The sequence below is a fragment of the Sarcophilus harrisii genome, chromosome 3 (genome assembly GCF_902635505.1).
Source record: "Sarcophilus harrisii chromosome 3, mSarHar1.11, whole genome shotgun sequence".
Taxonomy (NCBI): domain Eukaryota; kingdom Metazoa; phylum Chordata; class Mammalia; order Dasyuromorphia; family Dasyuridae; genus Sarcophilus; species Sarcophilus harrisii.
Window position 1 is genome coordinate 206,392,912 of NC_045428.1, and position 24,305 is coordinate 206,417,216.

Below are 24,305 nucleotides of genomic sequence, written 5' to 3' on the forward strand. Positions count from 1 at the left end.
AGCTTTCTCATCAAGTCAAGATTTCTCCCTAATCATGATGATTATAAACAAACTATGTTAATACAATCTATGCAACTCTTTTCTATATTCTCCCCAAAGATCAAAATAGTCTATTCCATGTATAGGAGGCTTTCTACTTTTTGAAATATCACAAGGATATCAGTAGAATACTCTGTCCATTCACTTGACCTTTTTCCTTCTTGTAATGTGGTGATTATAGTCTTCTTTGTCATCCAACTTTTGAATGAATCCTTTTCTTTTGTTCTTTGGAGTTCCTTGCTGTTCATATGTTGCAGCCTGCTCACCTTTGCCATGTATTTTTCCATTGCCCTCCCTGTGATGCTTTACCATAGTTCTTTATAGGCAGTGGTGTTCCAGGTCTTGTTGCCTAGGGTATCAACTAAAAAAAGATTTCTAACAAAATGATAAATATGTCTTTGATATTCTCAAAAGATTGGTGACGGGAAAAGGGCTTTGTAACTAGTTGAAAACCATCAATCCTGTTCTCTTTTTTTTTCCCAACTTGTTTCAGTTCATCATCCATCTGTATTGTCTGTCTCAAATACAGATAGTGATGGACAAATTTTATAGGATGTCCATGTTGAAGTCTAGTTATAATAAATTCTGTACCCATTTAATCTTTCCTATGTAGATAAATGAGCCAAAGTTATTAGTGGGATTAGAGATATTCAAGGGAAGTGCAATGTTTTAAAACTTGGTATCATCTGCAAACATTAATAACTGGAGGATTTCATCAAGAACAAGGAACCCTTTCTTAACCTGGATTTTGTGCTATCTTTCTTCTATCAAAGTAATACATTTTGGGGAGCATTTACTTACCTGCTTTATGGCTTTTAGGCATGATAGCTAATGAAGACTATAAACTCATTCTCAGAATAATGTCTTTAAATGCATAAAATAAAATGCTTAAAATTACAAAAAAATCAATTAGATTAAAGTAATATTTTTTCTATTATTTTAGGTTCAAAGGCCTCAGATTAATAACCCCTGTTTCCAAATAAACAATAAGTAGAATGATCTTTTATTCCACATTCTCAACCAGTTGTAATATGACAAATGTCTATGAAAGTATGCTTCTTCTTTTCTAAAAGCCATATTAAAGATATCCTCAATTGAAGTAAAGATAAATTTTATAAATTTTTAGTATAGTTTAGTTTAAACATTAGACATATAATTCCTACATAAAAGTTTTGCTGTGATACTTTATCATGGAATGGAGGTCATCCTCAATTCTATTAGACAATGCTAGTGAAGTACAAGCTCCGGAATATTCTCCCACATTCAAATATGTCCCTGGGAAACAGATGAAGTCTGTTTTCCCAAGGATCATGTTAGCCATTTACAGAGAGAAACATTGTGAGTAAATTGGCCATCGTTGATGACATTTTTTGGCCTATGAAACAGTCTTGTGAATTCCCTTTCTGTTTTTTTCAGTTGTAATGACCAAGTAGAAAAAAAAAAAAAACAGGTTGATAGAGAATATTAGGAATTACAGAGTTTTTAGATAATCAAGAAATGTTCATTTGACTATAACTACTCTAATATAAGATTTTCTCCAATGATCAAGTGTACACATTGCTTGAGAAGTTGAAGTATTTCATTCTTGACATAATATAAATGAAACCATAAGAAACAGAGAAGAGACTCACAGGTGTTCTTTGGCTGAGTAAAGAAACAAGTTGATGGAATGGCTTTTATGATTCCCTAAAGTTGCAAAAAATATTATTTCATGATATATTTATTCAACAAAAATTGCAGCCATAATGATAAGTACTTACAAAAACACATCTATGAAAATAATTGCAGTGTGCATTTGAAAACCAGTTTAAATGATGAACTAAATCAGAGAAATTCTAGGGAAAATTTGATATGAACCTCTAAATTCAATCAATATATATGTTATTATTTAGCATATGGAATGTTGGAAAAATGAGGATGAGATGAAGTATATGAAAAATTGTCATTCAAGAGAAATGAATGAGAGAGGCCAAAAGCTTGGCAGATTATAAGGAAACCTCAAACCTCATGGTTTTATATTGTGAAGACTGTCTTTAAATTGTAAATTTTGGGCTTGAGTGACAGACATCTCAAGGAATAAAATTAACTATGTTTGATGAGCGAGGGAAAAACATGAAAGTTTTCCCTGAGTCAGCTGCCTATACACAAGACAGATTATAAATTCATTAGAAGATCAGAAATAAATAAAAAAGGAAAGAATAGCAATAAGAGTAGATATGATAGGAGATGATTAAAAAGAGAAAAACAACAGATGTTGGAAGAGCTATGGGAAAAGAGATTAGTTAAAGTACTTAGTATAACTATGACTCAGTCCATCCAATTTGGAAAACAATTTATCACAATGCAAAAAAAAATCATTAAATTTGGATATGAGGCCAAAGCCAAAATGGTGGAGAAAAGGTAGAAACTCACTTGAGCTCTCACCAAAACCCTTCCAAAAAAACACTTAAATAATGCCTCAAGACAAATTCTGGACTGACAGAATTCACAAAATGCTTTTCTAGTCCAAGATTACTTAGAAAAGTTTTTTCTGAAAAAGACATCATTTCTGAAATATATGCTGAACTAAGTCAGATTTATAGAAATACAGGTCATTCCTCAATTTTTAAATCATCGAAGATATGAACAGGCAGTTTTTAGTCAAAACACTCAAAGCAATATATACATATTCATATAAAATGCTCTAAGTAACTATTGATTAAAGAAATGCAAATTAAAACAACTTTGAGATAACACTTCACACTTATCAGTTTGACTAATATGTCAGAAAAAGAAGATGACAAATATTGGAAGAGATATGGGAAGATTAATACACTAATGTTGTATGAATGAAGTGGTATATTGATTCAACTATTCTGGAGAGCAATTTGGAACTATGTTCCCAAAGCTATAAACCCAGCATGTCCTTTTTTTTTAAATCTCTAAGAGATTAAAACAAAAAATGAAAAGGAGCCATATATCCAAAATATTTGTAGCAATTCTTTTAGTGGTGGCAGTGAATTGAAAATTAAGGGGATGTACATCAATTGAGGAATGGATGAGTGAGTTGTGATGTTATATCATTTTGATATAAGAAATCAGTAGGATGCTCTCAGAAAACCCTGGAAAGACTGTCCTTAAAGGATGAAATTTTCATTTACAACATGACTAACATGGGAATATGTTTGTTTGATTTCAACATTTATAACCTCTATCAAAGTGCTTTCTCAAAGTACAAAAGTATGCAATACATTTACGTTGAATATTCATTAATTATACATTCTTAAGTCTATCCAAGAAAAAAATACATCAGGTCCCTATTTGGAAGTATTGTTCATCTATATAGCTTAAATATTCATAGCAAAAATTTAACAGTGAACTCATAGAAATTTGCCTTTCCAGCACTCTTCTAGTGACAGGTGTAAGATGCAGAACAAGAAATATATTTTTAGATGTGGACAAGGCAAGAATTTGTTTTGCTTGTCTATGTATATTTCAAGAAATTTTTTTTCTTTTCCAGTTGAAAGTAGGAGAGAAAATGATGTTGATTGATTGAAAAAATAAATATGGCATACAATGAAGATTTAAACCTGAATTTTTTAAAGTAAGGAAATGATTGATAGAAATAACATTGAAACCTACTATAATAAGTTCATCCAAAAGTTAAACCAATATTAATTAATTACTATAATTACCTTAAAATTACAAAGCATTTTAGCCAGCAGACATTAAGCAAAACCAAATGGAAATAGAAAAATATGTCCAGCAAAGGCAAAATCGTTTTAAAATAGAACTCATTTGCAAAATCTTAAAAGTGATAGTGTAAGTTTAGAAACTTCACATCATCTCATAAATCAGAGAAAAGTACAGGTTTAACTAGTCTAAAGAAAATTTAGAAATATATAAAGCACAGTCACCCAAGGAAAATCAAAAAGATTTGCAGTTTATCACCACAAACTTTGTCTTTCCATCAAGAATAGTAGAAGCACCATTCTTATACCCTGACATCATTGTATTTGAGGTGCTAACAGAAATCACACAAAGAGTATTAAAGAAAGCAAAATAGCTGAACTGTTTCAAGGAGTTTAAAACTATTCTATGACTTTTGGAGTACCCTATAGAGGAAGTTCATGCTGGGAGAACAACATTGTGAGGGCACTGAGAGATTGATTTACATGGTATCTATAGAAGGAAATAATACCAAAAGATGAAGGGAAAAACTCTGACTTTTTGTGTCCTGAAAATGATGGCCAAGAAAAGATGAAGAACTCCATACTTATATGACTCCCTACTATCAAAATGGATATTATATATATGTATATATATATATATATACATATATATACACATATGAATTGTGCAGATATGTATACCTGAGTTTTGTGTTATGTGTATACACACAAATAAGAATAATAGTCACTAAACATTTGTAAAATACTATTATACATCAGGCATTTGCTGAGCACTAGGGATATCAAAAGAGACAAAAGATCCTTTCCTTTAAAAACTTAGTATCTAAAACAATCAAAGAACTATGTACATATAAGCAATATGCAGGATTAATAGAAAACAATTAAGACACTGAAATTTAGAGAGGTTGGGAAAGTCTTCCTGAAGAAGATGGAATTTCCACTGGGACTTCAAGCAAGGCAGTAGGTGGAGATAAGAAAGAACATTTTAAATATAGAAGGTAGCCAGGGAAAATGTTCTAAGTAGAGACTTGCACTATCTTGTTAGGGGAACAACCAGGAAGCCAGTATTACTGGACCCTACAAGATATAATAAGAAAGAGCCAGTAAGAATTAAAAAGGACTATTTTTGTTCATGAGATGGATCAGGGAATATTTCATAGAAAAAGGGGCATCATGAGTTTTAAATGTGGGTTAAAAATTAGATGGTTTGAATTGGATAGAAGGATCTTACAGGTGAAGGATACAGGGTGAGGAAAGACCCAGACACAGAAATGATGAATATATTTGGGGAGTGGTAGCTACAGGTTGGCTGGAGCAATAAGTATGTGAAGAAGAAGAATACCCAAGATGAAGGAAATAGTGTTTAGTTCCGGATTGTGAAAGAGTTTGAAAGCTAGATTCATTCTTAACTTAATTAGGTAGCCTATGTTGAGACATAGTTGTCTGATAATTCTTTGCCATTCATATGACTGATTACTTTTCTTCAGCCTCCTTTTTAATCTAATTTACTTCTTCTTGAATTTTCTCTATTTTCTTTTGTCTTTTCTCCCATATCAATCTTTCTATCTGTCATATCTCTTTCTGCACCCCAACCTCCCATTTATGTGTCCATGACAACTGTCTTTACATAAAGATGAAAAGGAAAAAAAATGATCATATTCTCACGGGCAGCCTTTTTTCTCTCTTTAATTGCTTCTAAATAAAGATTTGTAGGAAATAAAGAACTTGTCAGAATGAATTCATTGAATCAACACAATTTCAAATCTTAGTATAATTTGTATATTTTGGCTCTTTAGTCAGAGCATTTGTCATTGAAGTTCAAGTTAACAAAAGTGAAAAGGAACTGAAACAGAACTCAAATAGAAATCTACTATATAAGAAAGATGGCATTTCTCTTTTTGGAGATCATTGGATCTTGAGATAGATTTATAGCTGAACATCTAATCTAACCTCCTCATTTTGCAAATGAGAAACTTTAACATAATCATATTTAGGATAATTTAGAAAATCTTCCACTTTATATAAGCATTTAGTAAGCATTTATTCAGCGTCAGACATTGTGCTAAGCATAGAATCCTTAATATTAAATAGTTTATATTCAAATATGAGAAAGTGTGAGTGTTTCCCAGAGAGGGCAAATGGCTTACTCTGTCATATGCATTAAATGATGGCACAAATTTTAACCCATATTCTCAGAATTCATATACAACGTGCAATCATTGTACCACTGAGGATGACTTATTTTCATTATTTTTAAGAAGTTTAAATAAAGAAAAACATGTTTTGAGAACAGCTTTATTTTTTCATGCCTCACTTAATGGAATCCCTATCAAGCTAATTATTTCCCAGGTATTTAATCATTATACATTTCTGATAATCTATCAATTTCTGAATGTTAAATTATCTGAGGTACTTATTTCTTTGCTTTGAACTTTTTAAACATAATCATTTTTGAAATAATTTATTAAATCTTCAACTTTATCCTTTAATGATCAGTTAAAAAGCATTTATTAAGCATGTATCCTGTCAGACATTATGTTAACCAATGAGGATGAAGAGGAAAAAAAGTCAAAAACAGTACAAACCCTTAAAAATTCACATAATAATGTGGGAAAATGTGTGTCTATATACATCTGGACATCCCATATTGAGATTTCTTCTGCCTCCCTTTGTGACACACAATGGTATGTTCTTAGCACAGTGGTCTCCTTTCCTACCTGGGGGGGGGGATCTCTTCTCTTATACATATAAGAACAAATGCATATTTATGCACTTTGTATCTTACATATCTATATGTGTGTTATCATTGTTGTTCAGTCATTCAGTTGTATCCAACTCTTTATGACCCCATGGACCAAGGTATACCAGTACTGTCTATGGGGTTTTTCTGGCAGAGATAACTGGAGTGGTTTGTCATTTCCTTCTTCAGTGCAGAAAGGTAAACAGGATTAAATGAATTGCCAAGGATCACACAGCTAGTAAATGTCTGAGGCTGGATTTGGTTTTTTTTTTACTCCAAGCTCTATCCACTGAGTCACCTAGCTGCCTCTATCCACACATGCACATACTGTGTGTGTGTGTGTGTGTGTGTGTGTGTATAAATGTATATTTGTATGTGAATGTACAGACAGAATAGATTGAAGGAAATCTTGGGGTAGGGAAGGCGCCTATCTGCGAAACCTGGCAGTAAATACTTCCCAAAGGAGTTAGGGTTTGAGCCTTGTCTTGAAGTATGCTATTCTAAGAGGAGGCAGAAGTGAAGAGAGAAAACATTCCGGTTATAAAAAACAACCATTTCAGTGGCTTGGCAATAAAAGATGGAGTATTGTATGCAAGGAAATAGACCAATATGGCTGGATCATTAAGTGCATGAGGAGAATAATGTCTAAGAAATCTAGAAAGGAAAGTGAAAGATTTAAATTCCAAACAAGGAAGTTTATATTTGACCCTGAGAATGATACAGAGCCACTGGAGTTCCTTGAGTTGGACATTTTGGCAGCTCTATGAAGGATGGGTTGGTAAAGGAAGATGGTTCAAGAAGGGTGAGCAGCTACAGGGCTTTCCCATAATTCAGATGAGGGGTGATAAGAACCTGAAGTAAGTGGGTGCTTTTATGAATGACTTTAAGATATAGAAACATAGAAATGACTAGATTTAGTGACTGTTTTGATACACTGGGTGAGTGAAAATGAGGGTCACAGATGATACCAGGGTTATGAGCCTGAGTTAGTGGAGGATAGTGATGTATTTGGCAATAATAAGGAAGTTTAAAATAGGGGTGGATGTGGTGAAAATGATAACTTGCTAGATATTTAGAGCTGGAGGGCTTGTTGTGGTGAGGATTAAGTGAAATATTTAGAAAATGCTTAGCACATTACCTGTTACATCATCAGCATCATTATTACAATATAATAATTTTTTTAGGTTTTCTCTTTCTACACACAAACACCCCGCCCACTCCCCACCCCCACACACATTATGAAAGGGAGAGAGCAAGAGCAAGAGTGAGAGATCTGATGATCATTATAGGTATACTTAAAAAGTGGAGAGTGCAGAGGGCTTAAGGGGCCTTAGAGAAAATGCATAACTAGACAAAAATAAAGAACCAACAAAGGAAACTAAAGAGCAATTGAGGGTAGAGAAACTAAGAGAGAACTTCACAGAAAACTACTGGATTTTTTTTGTAAATCAGGATAATTAGGATGACCACAAAGTCAAATAATCAAGGTTTTCTTCTGACCAGTTAATAGGTCAAACCTTTTAATTTTTCTTATGTCTGATTCTTTGTTCCTTTCACTGGATTTCCAATGACTGCAAAGTTTTTTTATTTTTGAGGTTCAGAACCAAATAACTGGAGGCAAATTTAGGTTTGCATTAACTCCACCAAATTTTTGTAAATGAATTTTTTTCAGACATAGTAATCTAACCTATATATATATATATATATATATATATATATATATGTGTGTGTGTGTGTGTGTGTGTGTGTGTGTCTGTGTATGTATGTGTATGTGTGTGTGTGTCCTTTCTCAGAATCAGACAAATCTAAACTCAAAATAAGCAAGAAAGAAACTAGGGAAATTAATAGAATCTTAGAAAACCAGGTATGATAGATAGACCTCTGCAGAAAATTGAATAGGGACAGAAAGGAATGCACCTTTTTCTCGATAGTACATGGCACCTACACAAAAATTGACCATGTATCAGGGCGTAAAAATCTTATAATCAAATGCAGAAAGGAAGAAAAAGTAAATGCTTCCTCTTTTCAGACCACAATGCAATAAAAATTATATTCAATAAAGGGCCAGGGAAAGATTGACAAAACAATCCATTGGAAATGAAAGAATATAATTCTAAAAAATGAGTGGGTCAAACAACAAATCACAGAAATAATGCAAAATTTCATCCAAGAGAATGACAATAAAAAGGCAATGTGCCAAAACCTGTGGGATGCAGCCAAACCCATAGCTAAATAGCTACATGAATAAAATAGAGAAAGAGGAAATCAATGAATTTGGCATGCAACTAAAAAAGCTAGAAAAAGAATGAATTAATCCCCCTAATTCAATACCAAATTAGAAATTCTGAAGCTCAAAGGAGAGATTAATAAAATAGAAACCATAAAAATTATTGAACTTTATAAAAATTAAACTAAAAGTTGGCTGTATGAAAAAAAATTAGATAAACCTTGGAAAAATTAGATTAGAAAAAGGAAACAAAAACCTCAATTCATGAACATCAAAAATGAAAAGGGTGAATTTACCCTCAATGACAAAAAAATTAAAGCAATAATTAGGACCTATTTTGCCCAAGTGAATGGTAGCAAGTCTAATAATTTAATTGAAATGGATGAATTTTTACAAAAATATAAATTGCCCTGATTAACAGAAGAGAAAATAAATTACTTAAATAGTCCAATTTTAGAAAAAGAAATTGAACAAGCCAATAATGATCTCCCTAAGAAAAAACTCTCCAGGGCCAAATGGATTCATAGGTGAATTTTACCAAACATTTAAAAATTAATTATAATATCATGTAAACTATTTGGGAAATTAGGTAAAGGAGTCTTGCCAAATTCCTTCTATGACACAAATATAGTACTGATACCTATACCAGGAAGACCCAAAACAGAGAAAATAAATTCCAGATCAATCTCCCTAATGAATATTGATGCAAAAATTTTATTTTATTTTATTTATTTTTTCTTATGTCTTTCATTTTACCCAATTGCATATTAAAATATTTTTAAACTCTAAAAAAAATGAGTTCCAAATTCTATCCTCCCTTCTCTCCCTTTCCCTGTAGTCTGCCATTTCAAGTGTTTCATGAGACTCAACCTAGTGATTCTGATCTATTGCCATTCTGGACTTGCTTAAGTCTCATTCTTGGGTAATTATGACCATCTGATTTTTTTTTTTATGTTGAATATGTTAAAAACATATGTAAATCCAATATAGGCTGACATATTTATACAATTATCTTGCTGCACAAGAAAAATCAGATCAAAAATGAAAAAAAAAGAAAGTAAGTTAAATGCAAGCAAATAACAACATAAGAAGTGAAAGTGTTATGTTGTGATCCACACTCAGTTCCCACAGTCCTCTCTCTGGGTGTAGATTTTTTTTTTTTTTTTAGCTTTTTATTTACAAGTTATATGCATGGGTAATTTTACAGCATTTACAAATGCCAAATCTTTTGTTTCAATTTTCCCTCTCCTTCCCCCCATCCCCTCCTCCCCTGATGGCAAGTTGACCAATAAATGTTAAATAAGTTAAAGTATAAATTAAATACAATATAAGTATACATGTCCTAACAGTTATTTTGCTGTACAAAAAGAACTGGACTTTGAAATAGTGTACTATTAGCCTGTGAAGGAAATAAAAAATGCAGGCAGACAAAAATATAGGGATTGGGAATTCTATGTAATGGTTCATAGTCATCTCCTAGAGTTCTTTTGTTGGGTGTAGCTAGTTCAATTCGTAGATGGCTCTCTTCATTACAAGATCATTGGAACTGGCCTGAATCATCTCATTAAGAGCCATGTCCATCAGAATTGGTCATTATATAATCTTGTTGTTGCCATGTACAATGATCTCCTGGTTCTGCTCATTTCACTTAGTATCAGTTCATGTAAGTCTCTCTAGGCCTTTCTGAAACCATCCTGCTGAGCATTTCTTGTAGAATAATAATATTCCATAATATTCATATACCATACATAACTTATTCAGCCATTCTCCAACTGATAGGTATACATTCACTTTCCAGTTTCTTGCCACTACAAAAAGGGCTGCCACAAACATTTTGATGCAAAAATTTTAAATGAAATATTAGCAAAGAAATTACAGCAATTTTTCAACAGAATAATACATGATGACCAAGTGGGGTTTATATCAGGAATGCAGGAATGGTTCAATATCAGCAAAACTATTACCATAAGTGACTATATCAATAACAAATATAACAAAAATTATATGATAATCTCAATAGATGCAGAAAAAGTTTTTGACAAAACATAGCACCCATTCCTAATAAAAAGATTAGAGAGCATAGGAGTAAAGGGAGTTTCCTTAAAATAACAAGACATATCTAAAATCAACAGCAAACATTATTTGTAATGGAGAGAAGCTTGATTATTTACCCAATAAGATCAAGGATGAAACAAGGATGTCAATTATCACCAATATTATTTAACATTGTACTAGAAATGTTGGCTTTAGTAATAAGAAAAGAAAATGAAATTAAAGCAACTAGAGTAGGCAATGAGGAAATAAAACTATCACTCTTTACAGATGACATATTTAGAGATTCCTAGAACATCATTCAAAAACCTACTGGAAACAATTAACAGCTTTAGCAAAGTTGCAGGATATAAAATAAATGCACACAAATCATCAGCATTTCTATATAATACTGACAAAACCCAGCAACGAAAGATAGAAAGAGAAATTTCATTTAAAATAACTGTAGACAAAATAAAATATTTGGGTGACTAACTGCCAAGACAAAATAAGCTCAAAATGGTTACATAATTGGGCATAAAAGATGATAATATAAGCAAATTGGGAAAGCAAGGGATAATTTATCTGTTTGATCTTTGGAGAAGGAAGGAATTTATAACCAAATTAAAACTAAAGAACATTATGAGGGGCAAAATGGACAATTTTGATAACATTAAATTAAAAAGATTTTGTACAAGCAATGTCAATAGAAACAAGATTAAAAGGATTAAAAGATTAAAGTAAAAAGTAACGTAAAAACATTTTACAGTCAGTGTTTCTGATAAAGTTCTTTTTGTAAAATATATAAAGAACTGTATCAAATTTATAAGACTACAAGTTATTCCCCAGTTGACAAATGGTCAGCAGATATGAACAGACAATTTTCAGATGATGAGATTAAAGCCATCTTTAGTCATATGAAAAAATGCTTTACATCACTATTAATTAGAGAACTTCAAATTAAAACAACTCTGAGGTACCACTTTATACACCTCTCAAATTGACTAAGATGCCAGGAAAAGATAATGGATGGGATGTGGGAAAACTGGGACACTATTGCATTGACAGTTAGTTGGAGTAGTGAAATAATCGAACCATTCTGAAGAGCAATTTGGAGCTATGTCCAAAAAACTATCAAGGTGTGCATACCCTTTGACTCAGCAGTGCAATTACTGGATCATTATCCCAAGGAAATCGTAAAGAAGGGAAAAGGACCCACATGTTCAAAAAGTTTGTAGCATCACTTTTTTTGGTAGTCAAGAATTGTAAAATGAGTAAATGTCTATCAATTGAGGAATGGGTGAACAAATATATGAAGGTAATGGAATATTATTGTTCTATTAAAAAATGACAAACAACATTATTTTAGACAGGCCTGGAAAGATTTACACAAACTGATGCTGAGTGAAACGAGCAGAACCAGGAGTAGCAAAAATGTGCAATGATCAGTTATGAAAGACTTAGTTCTTCACAGTGGATCAGTGATTTAAGGCCATTCTAATAGACTTTGGATAGTAAATGCCATCTGCATACAGAAAGAGAATTATAGAGATTGAATACAAATTAACACATGCTATGTTCACTTCTTTTTTCTGTTTTTTTTTCTCTCATGTTTTTTCCCTTTTGTTCTGATTTTTCTCTCCTAAGATGATTCATAAATCAATGTGTATTAAAAACAAACAAACAAATAAATAATAAAAAGAGCAAGATTGGGTATGGAGAGCAAACTTATTGAACATTTTTTATTGTAATGAAATTTCATTAGAAATTGATTGAAAGTAGTGTCTACTTAGGTTATTTCTTCTAAATGAATGTCTTTGTTATTGTCTGCTATTAAATAATGTTTGAAAAATAGGATTATTTTATTGAATAGCACTAAACACTTTAGTTCACTGGGGATTTGTGCCTTAAATTATTGTATCAATTCAATTTTCACTTTCTTTGCTGTTTCATAGGTTGGATAAATGATAGCCTCAAGGAAATATGTACTTATAAGAGAATTAATTTAAATACATGGGACATAGAGGAATAATTGGCAGTAAGAACTCTGCAGTAGTATCCACAGAATGTAAAAAAGATTTAGGGGATAATTTGGATTATATTTTAGTCATATGTAAAAAAATATGTGAGAATTTAAGAGAAATTCCATGAGATAACAAGTGTGTGAAATTTGAGATTTGTTCAAATAGAGATAATGCCTTTATTTATACCCATAACAGAATGATTTTCAGTGTTCCATGTACAAGACAGTGTACTAGGCCACAAGAATATATAGTCTGCCCTCAAGTAGTTTACATTTTTCTTAAGGGGAGGGATACCACCTGCAAATAGCTCAATAAATATGAGTAATTTGGAGAGGAAAAAAAGCATTAATGATTGGGGAGGGGGCAGAAAACACTTAATGAACTGAATCTTGAAGGAAGAAAATTAATCAGAAAGTGATGGATGAGGAGAAAGTGCACACCAGGTTTGTGTGAGTGAATGAAGGCAGGAGGTGAAATATCCAGTTTGGAGAACAGCTGATAATTCAGTTTGGATCAGGCAAAGGTTATATGGGAGAATAAGATTGAATAGCAAAAACTGGAAACAGAGTTTAAAGGGCATTTGAGGCCAGACTAAATTATTTTAATTTTATCTTGGAGGCAATAGAAGGGAACTGTAGAATTTTGAGCAGGCAATGATATGGAAGGAACTATGCCTTATAAAGATTATCTTGTCAGTTATATGGTAAATGGATTGGAGGGAAAAAAAGAGTAGAAATAGATTGGGGATGTCAATTTGGAGTCAATTCTCAGTAAAAAGTGATAAGGATCTAAACTGTGGTAGTAACAGTGTGAACAGAAAGAAGGCTGGTTTGACAGATAAGAAAAAACTTATTGGATTTTTATTGTGGAGTGAGACAGTCAAGGATGAATACAAGGTTGTTAAGTTAGATAATTAGGTGAATTGGGTTACATTTGACTTTCCTAGATTTCCTCTTTTTATAGACTTCTCTTTCTGGTATAGTTCAAATTTTAAACTGTTTCTAATGATCAGAGTTTCTCCTGGCTTCCCAGTTTTCCTCAGATTCCCCACCTACTTAAAATATCTCAGATTTACTCCTTATAATCAAAATATATTTATCTGTATAATTTCTATGCTCTTGTTAATGGTTTTATACTATAAAAATGATGAGCAGGCAACAAGTTATCAAACTGTGCATACTCTTTGATCCAGCAGTGTTACTACTGGACTTATATCCCAAAGAGATTATAAAGAAGGGAAAGGGACCTGTATGTGCACGAATGTTTGTGGCAGCCCTTTTTGTAGTGGCTAGAAACTGGAAACTGAATGGATATCCATCAATTGGAGAATGGCTGAATAAACTGTGTATATGAATATTATGGAATATTACTGTTCTGTAAGAAATGACCAACAGGATGATTTCAGAAAGGCCTGGAGAGACTTACATGAACTGATGCTGAGTGAAATGAGCAGGACCAGGAGATCATTATATACTTCAACAACAATACTATATGATGACCAGTTCTGATGGACCTGGCCATCCTCAGCAATGAGATCAACCAAATCATTTCCAATGGAGCAGTAATGAACTGAACCAACTATGCCCAGAGAAAGAACTTTGGGAGATAACTAAAAACCATTACATTGAAATCCCAATCCCTATATTTATGCCCACCTGCATTTTTGATTTCCTTCACAAGCTAATTGTACAATATTTCAGAGTCTGATTCTTTTTATACAGCAAAATAATGTTTTGGTCATGTATACTTATTGTGTATCTAATTTATATTTTAATGTATTTAACATCTACTGGTCATCCTGCCATCTAGGGGAGGGGGTGGGGGGTAAGAGGTGAAAAATTGGAACAAGAGGTTTGGCAATTGTTAACGCTGTAAACTTATCCATACATATAACCTGTAAATAAAAGGCTATTAAATTTAAAAAAAAAATGATGAGCAGGATAGATGATTTCAGAAAAACCTTGAAAGACTCCTATGAATTTATGGAAAATGAAGTGAGCAGCACCAGAAGAATGTTGTACATAACAACAGCAATATTATAAGGATAATTGTAATTCTAAATTGTGAATGACTTGGCTATTCTGATAAAAACTGATTCAAGACAAAAAGACTCTTGATGAAAAATGCTATTCACTTCTAGAAAGAGAACTGGTCAATCTGATTGCAGATTGAAGCATACTTCTTAATTTTTTTTTATTTTTCTTTTACAACATAGCTAAAATGGAAATATGGTTTGTATGATTTAATTTGTATAATTAATACCAAGTAAATGTTCTTCTCAAGAAAATAGAATGAGCACAAGGAAGAGAGAATTTTTGAAATTCTTTGAAGAATTTAAAATATTGAAATTTTCCATGTAATTGGAAAAATTTAATGAAATAAAGATATATTAAAATTTTAAACTAAAATAATTTTCTCCTTTATGGTATTCTGCCATACTTAGTATCTATGGAAAATGAAACTAGATGTCAAAAATAAGCATAATTAGAAATTAGAAATAATTAAGGTTAGAAAATAAGAAATCAGGATAATTCCTCCCTTTCAGGCATGGGAATAAACTGTCTAGTGTGTGAATACCAGTTCAAGTTCAGCAAGGTTGTCACAGCGTGATCAATGCTTTAGGCTACAATAACTTTTGAAGACAACTTCCCAATTACAGAGTGATTGCTATCTTTATTATTGAAGAAATTTTGAATATATCATTGAATTTGAATTACGAATAGGATTTTTGACTTTTTAATCATTATCTATGTTTACATAGTACTTTAGTGTGTTTTTTCATTCTAGCCCCACAAAAATGTCATGGGCAACATAAGTAACATTTTCCCTATTTTAGAAATAAGGAAATTGGGATTTAGAGATATTGAATGACTTGCCTAAATACACACATTTCTTTCTTTTTAAAAAATTTATTATAACTTTTTATTGACAGAACCAAGCCTGGGTAATTTTAATACACACATTTCTTATCAAATCCCAGAGTCAACCTCAAGTCTTCTGTTCCTTCTTTTCTACAATGTTGATTATTTCTTTCAAACTAAGGAGGCAAGACATGATCTCATAAGGGAGCTTTTCCTTGCAGACTATATCTTCCGATAGCTTCCCTCTGAATGAATTCATTTCCACTCTTAAGAGAGTAACAGGGAAACTTGGCTTTAGAGGAATGATTTAGTGAATTATCTTTATTTAATTAATGAATCCCTTTGCATTATAAATAAGTACCTTATTAAATGTTGGGCATATTCATATTTCTACATATTGAGTTTTCTTAAAATAAAAGTCATCATTGTGAATAATTGTCAAAAAACTAGTAATACTCAGAAAAATCTTCTTGTTCTGGTATAACTATTACTGCTACTATGAAGACTAATGATAACTCTTATTTATTAAATACTTTAGGAGTTAAAATATTTTCCTTGTAATAATTCTATAGTATAGATAATACAAGTATTGTTACTGTATTGAATTATTTTAATTCTTGCATGTAATTGAAGCTGATGGATGAAGTGAATAGAATATTCACTTCTATATATGTATATATGTAGGTAGACATTTTTGTCTCAGTTTTTGACTGTTTGAATCATTCTTTAAGGTAAAACAGATTAAGTTTTAATTTTGCATTCTCTAAAGAAAATAAAATAAAAATAACATTAGTGCTTGAAAATCTAATATGAAAACTCTGTTTAAAGGCATTTATTTGTTTCAGATTGGTATTGCTCTAATTAGTACTGCTTTTAATTATCATTTTATTGTATAAAGCAGGCCTACTGCTAGGGCCCCGAGATATGTATATAATTCAAAAAGGATTCCAGAAGCCCTACTTGTTTTTCATGCGTACATCAATAAAAGCAGATGGATCAGTTTTTCATGGTATTCTGAATTCTAATAATAAAATTTTAATTAACCTGGACAATCTTTGAGACTTAGAAATATTCTCTTTCCCAAAAATTTCTGACATTTGAGAGTTTTTTTGGTTTCTAAATTGTGAGGAGTATGACATAATAATTAAAGGCTTATTTTTGGAATAAAATGAAAGATTCTTTAAAAAAACAAAAACTACTTATTCTAAACTTATCTTTTTTTTTTTCTATGAAGAGTTTTCCACAGATACCCTGAAGATATTTATGTGATAGCTTACAATTGATGATTAGTAATGTTTTTGCATGTTAATTGAAATAATCATAAAATAACAAAATCAAAAGTGAAATGTTTGTAGAGTCAGGTCCTTTGTGAAATGGAATATTCTGAGTAATGTATAGCTAACACAGAAACAATTTTCTTTGATAATTCTTGTTATTGAGCATGTTTCAAAAATGTAGTTCACATTAATTTCTTAATTATTGTTTAGCTAAACATCTATTTGATGCCTGAAGAACTTGTAAACTTTAAATTGCAATGTGAAAGTAAATTATGTTGATCATCACCTTTAAATTTGTTAAAAAAAAATTTCAAGCAGGGAGGGAGGGAGAAAAAAACAGGTGAAGGGAGAATGGATGGAAGGGAGGAAAAGAGAAAGCAAGAGAGGTAAGGTAGAAAACAGATATGTTCAGCCATTGAAAGAAAAATAATAATTTAATTACAGGGACCATTACCAGTCTGGCTCTTTGAGAAATGGGTCTGGCGTGAGGGAAAGAGCATGATTACACACATGAATCCTTCTAAAAAAGTTATCAGGAAAGAGTAGCTTTCAATAGGTCACAGACAAGAGGCAACTTTCTCCTACATACATAAAATAAAGACAAAGAGTACAAGAATCCAACTGAGGCACACTACCCCCTCTGATTACACTCTAAGTTGGCATACCTTGTGATGTTGAAAGCTGTGTTGCTATTTTGAATATTCAAGAAATTACTTTTAATCAAACCATGTTCTCATTAGCTAAAGAGATAATGAGTTACAACATGTTATCTGTGTAGAATAAAATAGGCTGCACTTCAAGAAACAATTCTTTTGAGATGTATCTCTTGATCTTAAAATTTAAATATGAGCTGGATCTAACAAATGTTAGTTATCTATTTTTTAAAATATACTTTATTTATTTATTTTTTATTATTATATTCAGATAGAAAAAAGAGACAGATAAGGAAAACAAAACAAAACAGAATAGAACACTGTCAAGTGCCCAGCAGAACACCAGGAAGGATTAAAAAATATATTATAATAAATTATCAGTTCAAGGAAGGATATATAGTAGAATAAATCATATTCATTAGTGTCCGATTGCTTCTTTATGGATTATTCTTTTGTTTTGTGCTGCGGCACTTTTTTTGCTTTATTTATTTATTTTTTCACTTTTCATTTCCCACCCCTCCACATTCCCCAAGCAGGTTATAGTTAAGCATAGATATATGTCATATACATACATACACATGCATGTATATGGCATATCTGTCATGTATGTATATGACATATATACATAAATATATGTGTATAAACTTTCTCCCCCACACATTTACCCACATAAAAACATATGTCTAAAATAATATTGGTATGGTTGGCAAATAATGTAGATTTTCTTTTGATTGAACCTTTGATTTATTTCTTCTTTCCTATCCCTGCTAACTCTTCTGCTTTAATTCTGCTCCTTAATTTGCTTTGCTATTACTCAACCTCCCTCACCCATGGATCCTCTCATATCTTCTTCCCCCACCCTTTGCTTCTCCCTCTATCCATCCTTCTTCCCTTATTTCTTTATAGATTTTGGAGGGTGCTATACACTTAATTGTTATGATCGTGTATTTTAAGATCAGCACGAGACAGGAATTCAGGTTAGGGGAAAATCGTCAGTCTTTATTCTCAGTGAAGAAGGATCGGAGGTGGAAGAGAATCGGCGATAGCAATGTGTGCAGCTGAGTCAAGAAGCTAGCTCGACCAGCAGCCACACAACCAGCAGCTCGGAGTCTCGACCTCAGCCCAATCTCTCCCAGCTTGTCTTCTTCCCTCTCTCTCTGCCTCCACCCACCAAAATCGTCATTTCCTATACAACACATCAGGACTTGCACGGAGAGTGGGCAGGGACCATTCTTTATCCAATCATGTATATTAATAGAGTATAGCCCAATTACTATCTAGCCTCATGTACTTGGGACCTCAGTGCATCAGCTCAAACCTCAGCCCATTACATTTCCCGCTTTCTTTTATTTTAGAACACCGGTGGTCATGCCATCCCTGACTCCTCAGGGAGGTCAGAGCCCCCAAGGGGAGGTGATCACAGCCTCCCTAACTTCTCAGGGAAGGAGGTGAAAGCACCGAAAAGGAGGTGATCACAGCCTCCCTGACTTCTCAGAAAAGGCGGTGAAAGCACTAAAAAGGCGATGATCACACCCTACCTGATATCTCAGGAAGGGAGATGAAAAGCACCAAAGGGAAATGGAGGTTGCTAGCGGGTTTCTGGGCTGAAGGGTCTTATTATGCACAAACCCATCAGCATGGGAGGTATTACACAAGCACATAGCAATAACGCAGAGGCTATTAGGGATGACCCTCCCCTCAGTCAGTGCAGGCTCGATGTGGTGTAACAAACATGAATTGTACACACAAGTAGCAGAATAGCAAACAATATAAATCAACATGGTGTTGGAAAAGATCACCAGAAGTCCTAGAAGGTGGGTATGTAAACAACAGTCACACATACACCTTCTTCAGCAGCCAAGAGATAGTCCAAAACCAATCTATTGTCCATTGTTTCACATGTCAGGGAATCCAATGATCCCCCTGAGTTTTTGAAGTCCTGAAAAAGTCTTTTTATGTGTTAGGGAATCCAATGATTCCAGCAGATTTTGAAGTGTTGTAACAGTCTTATCATTTCTCAGAGAATCCAATGATTCCTGAGAGTTTTCAAGTCCTATGTCTCAGAGAATCCAATGATTCCTGAGAGTTTTCAAGTCCTATGTCTCAGAGAAACAGAGACAGAGAAAGCATTTCCGATCTCAATTAAAGGGGAAATTCCTCAAATGTCTCTAATGTGGCAAGGTAAAGATAAAGGCACAGTGGAGTTTTTCAGTTCCTCTTATGCTGATTTCATCCCAGTATTTTCCTCCCCTTAATAATGCAATAATGAAAAGAGAATGCCACATCGATGAGTCTTGGGGCATAGGTTACATTATATATATATGAAACCTAAAATAGTGTTTAAAAAATTCCTCCATGGTCACACCAATAACAAATGATATGTCATCTTTTTACTTCAACTCAGTATTTTTCCCCCCAGTGTACTTGGTGCAGTGAAGAGAATACTTGGTCTGGAATCAGAAAGAGTTGAATTCAATTTTAGCTTCAGATCATGGCTCTTGAAGCAAGTCAATTTACCTCTACCTTAGTTCCCTTAATTGTAAAAATGGGCATATTCATGACATTTACTTCCCAGAATTGTTGTTGGCATAAAATGAGATAATATTTGAAGTGTTTAGTGTAGCGCTTCACCAACATGAAGCACTTAATAAATGGTTGGTTCCATACTACATAGGACAAGCAAGACTTGAATATTGACCTTTCTAGCACTCTTCCAGGGGTCCTCAAACTTTTTAAATAGGTGGCCAGTTCACTGTCCCTCAGACTGTTGGAAGGCCAGACTATAGTAAAAACAAAAACTTTGTTTTGTCGGCCTTTAAATAAAGAAACTTCATAGCCCTGGGTGAGGAGGGTAAGCGTCCTCAGCTGCTGCATCTGGCCCGTGGCCTAATTTGAGGACCCCTGCAAGGCTGCTCTCAATACTCATCATATAACCTAAGGCAAGAAAGTATAATAAAAAATAATAAATGAGATGAAAACACTGTATGCTTATAAATATAGATTGTTCTGAAAAATAAATAGAAAAAAGAAAGGAAAGGAAAATATGACATCTCTATAAAAGCTACAGCCTATTTCCTTTTCTTTCTTTTTTTTTTAAAGAAGCATCTATTTTATTTATTTTAAACTTAATATAAAATAAGAAGGAAAAAAAAGTCCCTTGTACACAGCAGAACATGAGAGAGTTCAAAAACAAAGTAATAAATTTGTATTTCAAGAAAATCTATAAAATAAATATTATATATTTTGTTCAGATCTGTCCATCTCTTCTTTGCTTCCTTGTAGGATTTTTTTGTTTGTTTGTTTGTTTTCTGCTGTGTACTTTTTATTTTATTCTTTTTTTCCTCTTTCCTTTCCCCAAGATGGCTACAATCAAGTGTAAGTAAGAATGAAAAGGGAGGGACAGGATAGAAAGAAGGGCTGAAACACTAGGCAAAAAAAGTAAGAGAAAGGGAGAGGGGTGATAGATAAAGTAGTGGGTGGAGTGCGTTAAAAAAGATTACTAAGAGAAGGAGGGAGGGGTACTAATTGCTAAGTTAGTAAGTGGGCTAAGGACTGGGTGGAAAAAGAGAAGGAAAGTATATAGGGAGAAAACAGAATAGAGACACTGGTAATCATGATTATGAATGTGAATGGGATGAACTCTCTCATAAAATGGGAGTGAATAGCAGACTGGTTTAGAAAACAGAATTCTAAAATATATGTTGTTTATAAGAAAGATATTTGACAGAGAGAAACACAAACAGAGTAAAGGTAAAAGGCTGGGACAGAATTTATTATTACTCTAGCTACAGTAAAAAAAAAAAAAAAAAGCAGGGATAGCAATTCTGATTTCAGATGAAGAAAAAGTAAAAATAGAACTTAATAAAAGAGAGAAAGGGATAAAAGCACATCTTGAAAAAGGGCACCATAAACAATGAATTTTATTAATTATACTAAATGTGTATACATCAAGTAGCAGAGCAGCCAAATTCTTAGAAAAGATTTTAAGTCAGTTAGAATTACAGCAAAACTGTACTAATGCGAGACCTCAACTCTCCCCTCTCAGAATCAAATAAATCTCATCACAAACTAAACAAGAAAGAAACTAAGGAGGTTAATAGAATCCTTGAAAACTTAGATATGATAAACCTTTGGAGAAAATTGAATAGGGTCAGAAAAGAATACATCTTTTTCTTGGCAGTACATAGCACTTGCGTAAAAATTGATAATTTATTAAAGCATAAAAACTTCATAATCAAATACAGAAAGGCAGAAATTATAAATGCTTTCTTTTCAGATCACAATATAATTTTATTGCATTGTGATTATAATATTGAATAATAATAATAATAATAATGAATATAAAATTATATTTAATAAAAGAGCAGGGAAACAAATTGGAAATCAAATACTCTAATTCTAAAGAATGAGAAGGTCAAAGAACAAATCAATGAAACAATCCACAATTTCCTCTAAGAGAATGACAATAATGAGACAACATACTAAAACTTATGGTATGCAGCCAAAGCAGTTCTTAGGGGAAATTTTGTATTCTTAAATAGCTACATGAATAAGATAAAGAAAAAAGGAGATTAATGAATTTGGCATGCAACTAAAAAAGCTTAAAAAAAAGAACAAATAAAAACCCCCAATTAAATACCAAATTAAAAATTCTGTACCTCAAAGGAGAGATTAATAAAATTGAAACTAAGAAAATTACTAAACTAGTAAATAAAACTAAGAATTGTTATATGAAAAAACCAAAAATATAGATAAACCTTTGGTTAGTTTCATGAGAAAAAGGAAAGAAAAGACCAAATCAACATGGATGAGTATTTACAAAAATATAAATTGCCCAGATTAATAGAAGAGGAAATAAATCACTTATTTAGTCCCATTTTAGAAAAAGAAATTGAACAAGCCATTAATGAATTCTCTAAGAAAAAATCTCCAGGAATAGATGGATTCACCAAAATTCTACCAAACTGTATTCTACCAAACATTTAAAGTACAACTAACTCCAGTACTATGTAAACTATTTGGAAAAATAAGTAAAGAAGGAATTCTCCCAAATTCTTTCTATGACACAAATATGGTACTGATATCTAAACTAAGAAGAGACAAAATAAAGAAAATTACATACCAATCTCCCTAATGAATATTGATGTAAAAATTTTTAAATAAAATATTAAGAGATTAAAGCAATTTATCAACAGGATAATACATTATGACCAAGTGGGATTTATACCAGGAGTTCAGGACTGGTTTGGTATTAGGAAAACTATTACCATAATGAACCATATCAATAATAAAACCAACAGAAGTCATGTGATAATTTCAATAGATGCAGAAAAAGCTTTTGACAAAATATAGAGCACTCAATCCTGTTAAAAAACACTAGAGATCATAGGGATGAAGGGAATATTCCTTAAAATAATAAACGCTATCTATCTAAAACGAACAGCAAGTATTATTTGTAATGGAGAGAAGTTGGATGCATTCCTAATAAAGATCAAGAGTGAAACAAGGATGCCCATTATCATCACTATTCAATATTGTACTAGAAATTTTGGCTTTAGCAATAAGAAAAGAAATGAAATTAAAGGAATTAGAATAGTTAATAAGGAAATAAAACTGTCACTCTTTGCAGATGATATGATCATATACTTAGAGAATCCTTGAAAGTCATGGGAAAACCTGGAAACAATTAACAACTTTAGCAAAGTTACAGGATATAAAATAAACCCACATAAATTATCAGTATTTCTATATATTACTGACAAAACCTATCAGCAAGAGATAGAAAGAAGAATTCTATTTAAAATTACTGCAAACATAATAAAAGACTTGGGGGTCTACCTGCCAAGACAAACCCAAGGACTATATGAACATGATTACTAAATATTTCTCACACAAATAAAGTCATATCTAAACAACTGAAAGAGTATCAGTTGCTTATGTATAGGCCAAGCTAATAAAATAAAATGACAATTCTACCCAAATTGGTTTACTTGTTTAGTTCCATACCAATTAAGCTGCCAAAAAAATTATTGTATAGAACTAGAAAAAATAATATCCCAATTCATCTGGAAGAACAAAAGTTCAAGAATATCAAGGGAATTACTGAAAACCCCCCACAAATGATGATAGCTTATCAGTACCAAACCTAAAACTATATTATAAAGCAGCAATCATCAAAACCATTTAATACTAGCTAAGAAATAGAGTGGTGGATCAGTGGAATAGATTACAGACATATTACACACCAGTCAAGATCTATAATTAAATTAAAACAAATTAAAAAGCAAATTAAAACAACTCTGAGATACCACTTTACACTTCTCAAATTGGCTAAGATGACAGGAAAAGATAATGATAAGTATTACATGTATTGTTGGTAGAGTTGTGAAATGATCTAACCATTCTGGAGTGCAATCTGGAACTATGCCCAAAGGATTATCAAATTGTACATAGTCTTTGACCCAGCAATGCAATTACTGACTGGGTCTGTATCTCAAGGAAATCATAAAAGAGGGAAAAGGACCCACATGTTCAAAAAATGTTTGTATAAGCTCTTTTTTTGTGGCAACAAAGAATTGGAAGATGATTAGATGCCTATCAATGAGGGAGTGATTGAATAAGTTGTGGTTTTTGAAGTTGATAGAATATTATTTTTCTATAAAAATAAGCTGATTTTAGAAAGTCCTAGAAAGATTTACACAAATTGATACTTAGTGAAACATGCAGAATCAAAAATACATTGTATATGGTAATAGTAAGAATGTGCTTACTTGATTCTTCTC